The sequence below is a fragment of the Equus przewalskii genome, chromosome 2, assembly GCF_037783145.1.
Source record: "Equus przewalskii isolate Varuska chromosome 2, EquPr2, whole genome shotgun sequence".
In the NCBI taxonomy this organism is placed as follows: Eukaryota; Metazoa; Chordata; class Mammalia; order Perissodactyla; family Equidae; genus Equus; species Equus przewalskii.
In genome coordinates this window covers 55,673,605-55,680,776 of record NC_091832.1, presented here as the reverse complement: position 1 = coordinate 55,680,776, position 7,172 = coordinate 55,673,605, and positions in this window count along the sequence as shown.

Below are 7,172 nucleotides of genomic sequence, written 5' to 3'. Positions count from 1 at the left end.
TTCACATAGTTACTATTTTTTTGTGTGTAGTGAGAACATTTAGGATCCACTCTCTTAGCAAATTTCAAGTATACAAAACAGTATTGTTTTTTCCTTCAATTCTATTAAGATATAATTGACAGACAGCACTGTATAAGTTTAAGGCATACAGCGTATGACTTGACTTACATATATTGCAAAATGATTACCACAATAAGTTCAGCTAACATCCATCATCTCATATAGACACAAGAAAAAAAAGAAAAGAACAGTATTGTTAACTATAGTCACCGTGCTGTACATTAGATCCCCAGAACTATTCGTTGTATAATTGAAAGTTTATCCACTTTGACCATCATCTCCCCGTCTTCCCTACCCCCAGCCCCTGATAACCACCATTCTACTCTCCGTTTCTATGAGACTGACTTTTTTTAGATTTCACATATAAGTTAGATCTACAGTATTTGTCTTCTTCTCTTTGACCTATGTCACTTAGGATAATGTCCTCAAGGTCCATCTAAGTTGTAGTAAATAGCAGGATTTCCTTTTTTATGGCTGAATAATATTCCATTATATATATCTCACATATCACATTTTCTTTATTCACCCATCAGCAGAGACTTAGGCTGTTTTCTTATCATGGCTTTTGTGAATAATTGTGTAACAAACATGGAGATGCAGATATCTCTTTGAGATAGTGATTTCATTGCCTTTGAATATATACTCAGAAGTGGGATTTCTGGATCATATAGTAGTTCTGTTTTTGAGAAATCTTTTGAGAAATCTCCATACTGTTTTCCATGGTGGCTGCACCAATTTACATTCCCACCAACAGTGCGCAAGGGTTCTCTTTTCTCCACATCATCACCAACACTGTATCTCTTGTCCTTTTGGTAATAGCCATTGTAACAGGTATGAGGTGATGTCTCAGTGTGGTTTTGACTTACGTTTCCCTGATGATTACTGATGTTCAGCACCTTTTCACGTACCTGTTGACCATTTGTATGTCTTCTTTGGAAAAATGTCTATTCAGATCCTTTGATCATTTTTTCTCAAATTATTTGGTGGTTTTTTGCTATTAAGTTGTAGGAGTTCCTTACATATTTTTGTTGATGGTTTCCTTTGCTGTGCAGAAGTTTTTTTGTTTGATGTAGTCCCACATGTTTATTTTTGCTCTTATTGCTTGTGCTTTTGGTGTCATATCCAAAAAATCATTGCCAAGACCTATGTCAAAAAGCTTTTTCTCTAAGCTTTCTTCTAGAAGCTTTATGGTTCCAGGTCTTACATTTAAGTCTTTAATCCATTCCAGCTTGGTTTTTGAGTGGTGTAAGACAGGAGTCCAATTTCATTCTTTTGCATGTGGACATCCAGTTTTTGAAACACAATTTATTGAAGAGATGATCCTTTCCTTACTGAATATTCTTGGCTCCCTTGTCAAATTTAGTTGACTGTATATGTGTGAGTTTATTTCTGGGCTCTCAATTCTGGTCCATTGGTCTGTGTGTCTATTTTTTTGCCAATACCATACTGTTTTGATTACTATAGCTTCAGAAAGTGTGATGCCTCCAGCTTTGTTCTTCTTTCTCACAATTGCTTTGGCTTTTCATGGTCCTTTGTGGTTCCATATGAACTTTAAGATTGTTTTTTCTATTTCTGTGAAAAATGCCATTGGAATTTTGATAGGGATTGCGTTGAATCTATAGACCACTTTGGGTAGCATGGATATTTTAACAATATTAATTCTTCCAATCCATGAACACAGGATGTCTTTCCACTTATTTGTGTCATCTTCAACTTCTTTCATTAATATCTTATAGTTTTAAGTGTACAAATCTTTCACCTCCTCAGTTAAATTTATTCCTAAGTATTTTATTGATTTTTGATGCTACTGTAAATGGAATTTTTTCTTTATTTCTTTTTTCAGATAGTTCATTGTTCGTGATAGAAAAGCAATTGATTTTGGTATATTGATGCTGCTGCTTTCATTCATGGAGGCAATCAACAGATGTGCTAAAAACCCCACCTGAGCCTTCTGTGATGCTACTTGTCTTTTACCAAAGATAGCTTTGCTTTACAAAAACAAAAGCTAAAATAAAAGACATAGGAAGATACAGGCAAAAATCATCATTCAGTGACAATCTCTTTTAATATTTGTATATATGACCTGTACATTTTTCTTATTTTTTATAGATGTAGATATACGAGAGGATAAGGTCACTTACCCAAACCCCAACTATTCCAAATTTACATTCTTGGAGTTTAAATGGCTTATCTCCAAAAAAATGCAGTGATTTTAACAGTTATTTTGGCCCGTTGTATGTGTGTGTGTGTGTGCTTCTAAGCTCCAAGAACAACTGTGACTCAGGCTCCCCTCTGGAGCACAGTCACTGCATCACAGCCAGTTGTACACAGCCCACCAAGTTGCCCCTTCTCCACGCTCTGTAATTATGTGATTCCTCTACGCAATTGAACACATAAAAAATCTTTTAGAACAATGCCATTTTTAATTCTTCTAGTGATTAGACTCCTGAATAAATAATATCTTCTGCAAACATTAATGTATATTTAACTAAAATATATCTTGCTTTATTCACTTAGCAATAGTATTTTAAAAAGCTAACAGTTTTGGGCTAATATTATATACTTAATATTATTCTAAGTGCTTTATTAGTTCAATAAATATTTACAACCAACCTATGATATATACATTACTGTATTTCTCCAATCTACAGATGAAGAAGCCAAGGCAGAGACAGGTTAAGTAATTTGCTGAAGGTCACACAGTCAGCAGGCAATACAGCTGAGGCTCAATACCTAGTGGTCTGACTCCAGCGTTTGCACACCTAACCATACCAAGATGTTATGAAGTCAGTAAGCAAGACACAGAGCTAATTCCCAATAGCTACAGAGTTTTCTGTTATACATTCATAGCATGAGCTCCTTCATCAATGCCCATTGTTGGACATTTAGATTATTTCCAATTTTTGCCCATTATAAAACACTTTCATAAACAACCTCATGGCTAAATCTTTACATGTATCCAATATTACTTTGTTAAGATAATAAATGGAAGTGAAATTTCTGGTTGAAAACGTATTTTAAGTCTTTGATTCAGATGACCAAGTTGCTTTCCTGCCAGAAGTGTTCAAAAGCATAGATGTGCCCATGTTCTCACACCACTCAATCTAGTATTATCATTCTTTTTTAATCTTTTTCAATTTATAGACCAAAATGGCAGCTTGCTATGTAAGGGTATTTGATTCCTGGGAGGTGAAACATTACTTCATAGATTTGTTGACAATCTGTATATCTTCATTCCCTTTTATATCCTTTCTCCCTTTTCACTGTAGTGCTTGCCTTTTCTTGTGAAGTTGTAAGAACTCTTTACATACTAAGACATTCAACTCTTTATTACATATGCTGCAAGTATTTTCCAAGTGTTTTCCCTATCTTTAAATTTTGTTTATATCGTGTTTTTATGTATATGCATGTTTTTATGTGTTTACATTATATTTAATGTGCTTTCGTTTTGCTTCGTTTTTTTAATTTTTAGGTAGTCAAATTTGTTAATATTTTCCTCTTTGATTTCTGATTTGGGTTATATTTAGAGAGGCCTTTGCCATCACATGATTTTCAACTTTATTTTCTTCTTATTCTTTTGAGTATTTGTGAGTTATACTTAATTCTTTCCTTCAATTTGGAATTGATTTTGGTTTATGATATAAGGTCAGGCTCTAAATTTACTTTTTTGTAAGTAGTTATCTAATTATTCCAACAAATTCCAGTAGCTGCCTTTCAGTCCTTGCCACCGCTTCTATCAACCCACATGAAATAAAAGAGGTAGGCATTTAGTCCCTCAAAATTTTGATAAATGTGTCTTTTCTATTATGCCCAGAAATCTTTGAATTTGTTTGATCCCAGCGTCACAAGAAATACCATATCAAGAAGCTCCTTCATTTATTTTCCACTTCCAATTACACTCAATTGTCTCATCCATCCAAACTCAACAGGTAAGCTAATTCAATGTGTTCCAGATATCTGAAATATCTCATTACTAGATAAAAGTTCTACTTTTTAAACTTACTTCTCTATCAGTTCAATGCCCTGTCCCGATAGAGAAATTATGACCCTACAGCACGAATCTTCCTATGTGCTTCACATAAATTATAAAGTATGAGTCAGAACAGCTCCCAAGCCCGTCGTCTGCTGCTCAGCCTCAGCAGAAGGGCATCCTCCAGGTGCCTGGGTCTTGAGTCTGCTCCTCAGCAGCCAGGACCAGGCCGTCATGCCCTAGGACTGATGGAGCTCCTTCAGCACCTCCAAAATTGGAGTAGACAAACCCTAGCCGCCCATGAGTCACACTTTTCCAAAGTTCTTATTTCCTTCCAGTCTCGGAATTTGAAAACAAAAACAATTTCAGAACCAGATGTGACTTTTCGCAGCAGCTTCCAAAACAAGCACTCATTCCTTTATTTGGTTGGATACCCCACACATAAGCGGGGTTCGAGACTACACATTTTTAGTACCAACCGTGGATGGTAATTGACAGTTGGTTTTTCTCAGAGGAATAAGTAGACAGAAAATGGAGAGAAGAGGAAAAGAACTCATCGCTTCTTTTTTTCCAGGCTATCAGCAAATCTAAAAGAGTGTTGCTGTGAACTAAACTCGTTCTGGAGATATTGCCCAATAAAGGGCTAATATGTAAAAGGGGAGGGGCAGAAAAATCCATCAACTAGGGAAACTGACTCCTCTCTCGTAAAGGGGTGTTTGAAATAGTTGTGATTTCTTACAATTTTTAGTAATGTGAATTGTGGCCCTTCTAATTCCCAAGCCGTTTCTGAGGACTTCTTATTCCTGTCAGTGTCTCTTCCAATTAAATGCCATTTTAAGTGTTTCAGAGATTCTCCCCATCTTCCTCTTGATCCATGGATCCCTGGCACCTCAAAGCCAAGCTCAGTGTGTGCTCTGGCCAGTGACACAGTCTCCACTCTGACTTACGACAAGGTGCTATGGTCTGAATGTTTGTGTACCCCAAGTCATATGTTGAAAACCTAATGCCCAAGGTGATGTGTTAGGAGGTGGGGCCTTTGGGAGATGCTTAGGTCATGACGGGGATTAGTGGCCTTATAAAACAGACCCCAGAGAGCTCCCTAGCCCCTTCCAGCATATAAGGACCCAACAACAAGGAAGAGGGCCCTCACCAGAACCTGACCAAGCCGGCACCCTGATCTTGGACTTCCAGCCTCCAGAACACTGAGAAATAAATTTCTGCCTCTTATAAGCCACCCAGTCTGTGGGATTTTGGTACAGCAGCCTGAGCGGACTAGGATGCAGGGCATCTACCGTTGGTAAGAAACACTCACCCAAACGGATGGCCACAGCCCAGTCCCCAGTCTTCATTCTAGAGAGGCGTATGCTAGAGTGTTTCATCTCATGGCCTTCAGTATCAGACTGTTTAGGTTCAAATCCCAGCTCTGCTTCTTACAAGCAGTGAAGTACCCACTCTGTGCCTTAGTGTCCTCATCTGTAACATAGGAGTGATAATAATAGCATCTACTTTGTACGGTTGTGGTAGAGATTAAATGAGCTAATATATGTGAAGGGCTTAGACACACAGGTGCCCTGACACATAAGAAGTGCTCTATGAGAGCTGTCATTCCAGCCATGTCTCTAAGTAGACAACAATCCCGAGGGAGTCTAAGCTCTGTGCTGCTACTGTCCCAGGTGCCCCCACACCTGTGCCAAGGGATCTATCGTCTACACCAGGCCTCTGGAAAGCCGTGCTGCTCAGTGAATTTGGTTCCTAGGATAGACCTCACAGGCTTATTGGAAACACAAACATCTATTTTTTAAATTGCCATGCTACAGTAATACCCACCTAAATCTCTTCCATCTGGAGTGCCAGGTTAAGGGGCAGGACAAAATGGAATAAGGAGACAAGAGTGGTAAATGCCAAGACATCTCCAACCTTAAAAACCTACACCCTGGAGGTCTTTTGAGCTGAATCCATTGTGGCCTTTGGATTAACCTCTGCTTTCCCCAGGCCCAAACCTCACCTGCTTCTCTGGGGAAATGGCCTCCAGGAAGAGGTTGCCCAGGCTGCCTCTGCTCCGGCCCTGGAATTGATGGCTCATCTCCAGCAATACCCATTCCTCCTTTGAGAACTTCTACCACAAGTACCAGCTCTCTTTTGATGGGAATTCATCAAAGACAAGAGCATCTGATCCCACTGGCAGGACCTGGAAGAACAATGCCGACCAAATCACAGGCCCCGGGGCAAGTGCTCCGGCTGCCCAGCTGTGTAGCTTACGGTTATGATTCTGATGAGGGGGTGGGCAGGATCCGGAAACCTTGCATCCTATTTTGTCCAGAGCTATTCCTGCTGGGCTTCCAAGCCATTTAGGCAAAAGGGACCAAGCCAGGCAAGTGACAACTAACCATTAGTAATGAGGATTTGGCCCAAATCCCTCCTTGGTCTCATGCCAAATCAATCATGTCACTCCCTGTTTAAAACCCTCCAATGACTTCTCTTGCTTTTAGGATAAAATCCAAAATCCTTAACAAGTCCCTGGCTGCACAGGCCTCTCTCCCCTTCCTCTCTGCTCTCCACCCACTCAGCCTTACAGCTCCTTGAACTTACGTGCTCTCTCCTGCCTCTATCTGGAAAGCTCCTCCCCTCTGCTCTTAGCCTCTTTCTACTCATCCTTCAAATGTCAGCTTAAGCATCACTAGCCCCTACCCTGACCCCAAGATTAGGTCAGATCCTCTTTGTCTACATTCTTATAGCATCCCGTACTTCTTGGTAGCACTTATTAAATTAAAAGTATGTAACAAATTTGTAATTACTTGGCCAACATCTGTCTCCCTGACGAGCCTATGGGTTTCTGTGCAAGAGGGGACCACTTCTGTCAGAATTCCTATTGTGTCTCTGTGTCTAGGACAGTGCCTGGCACACAGCAACAGCTCTAAAATTTCTGCTGACTAGGCGAATGAATTAAGTGGGGCTCCAGTTTTAACACTAACCACAGAGTTCCTAATTTCCTTTCCATTCTGGTTTTAATATGTTCTATCCTTCCCACCAATGACAGTCTCAGTCTCCCTAACTGACTTGAGCATTCTCTTAAGCCCTCCCTAACCAGGCTCACACAGATAAGCACTGGAATACTGTCAGCCAAGCCACCTTATTCTGTTAT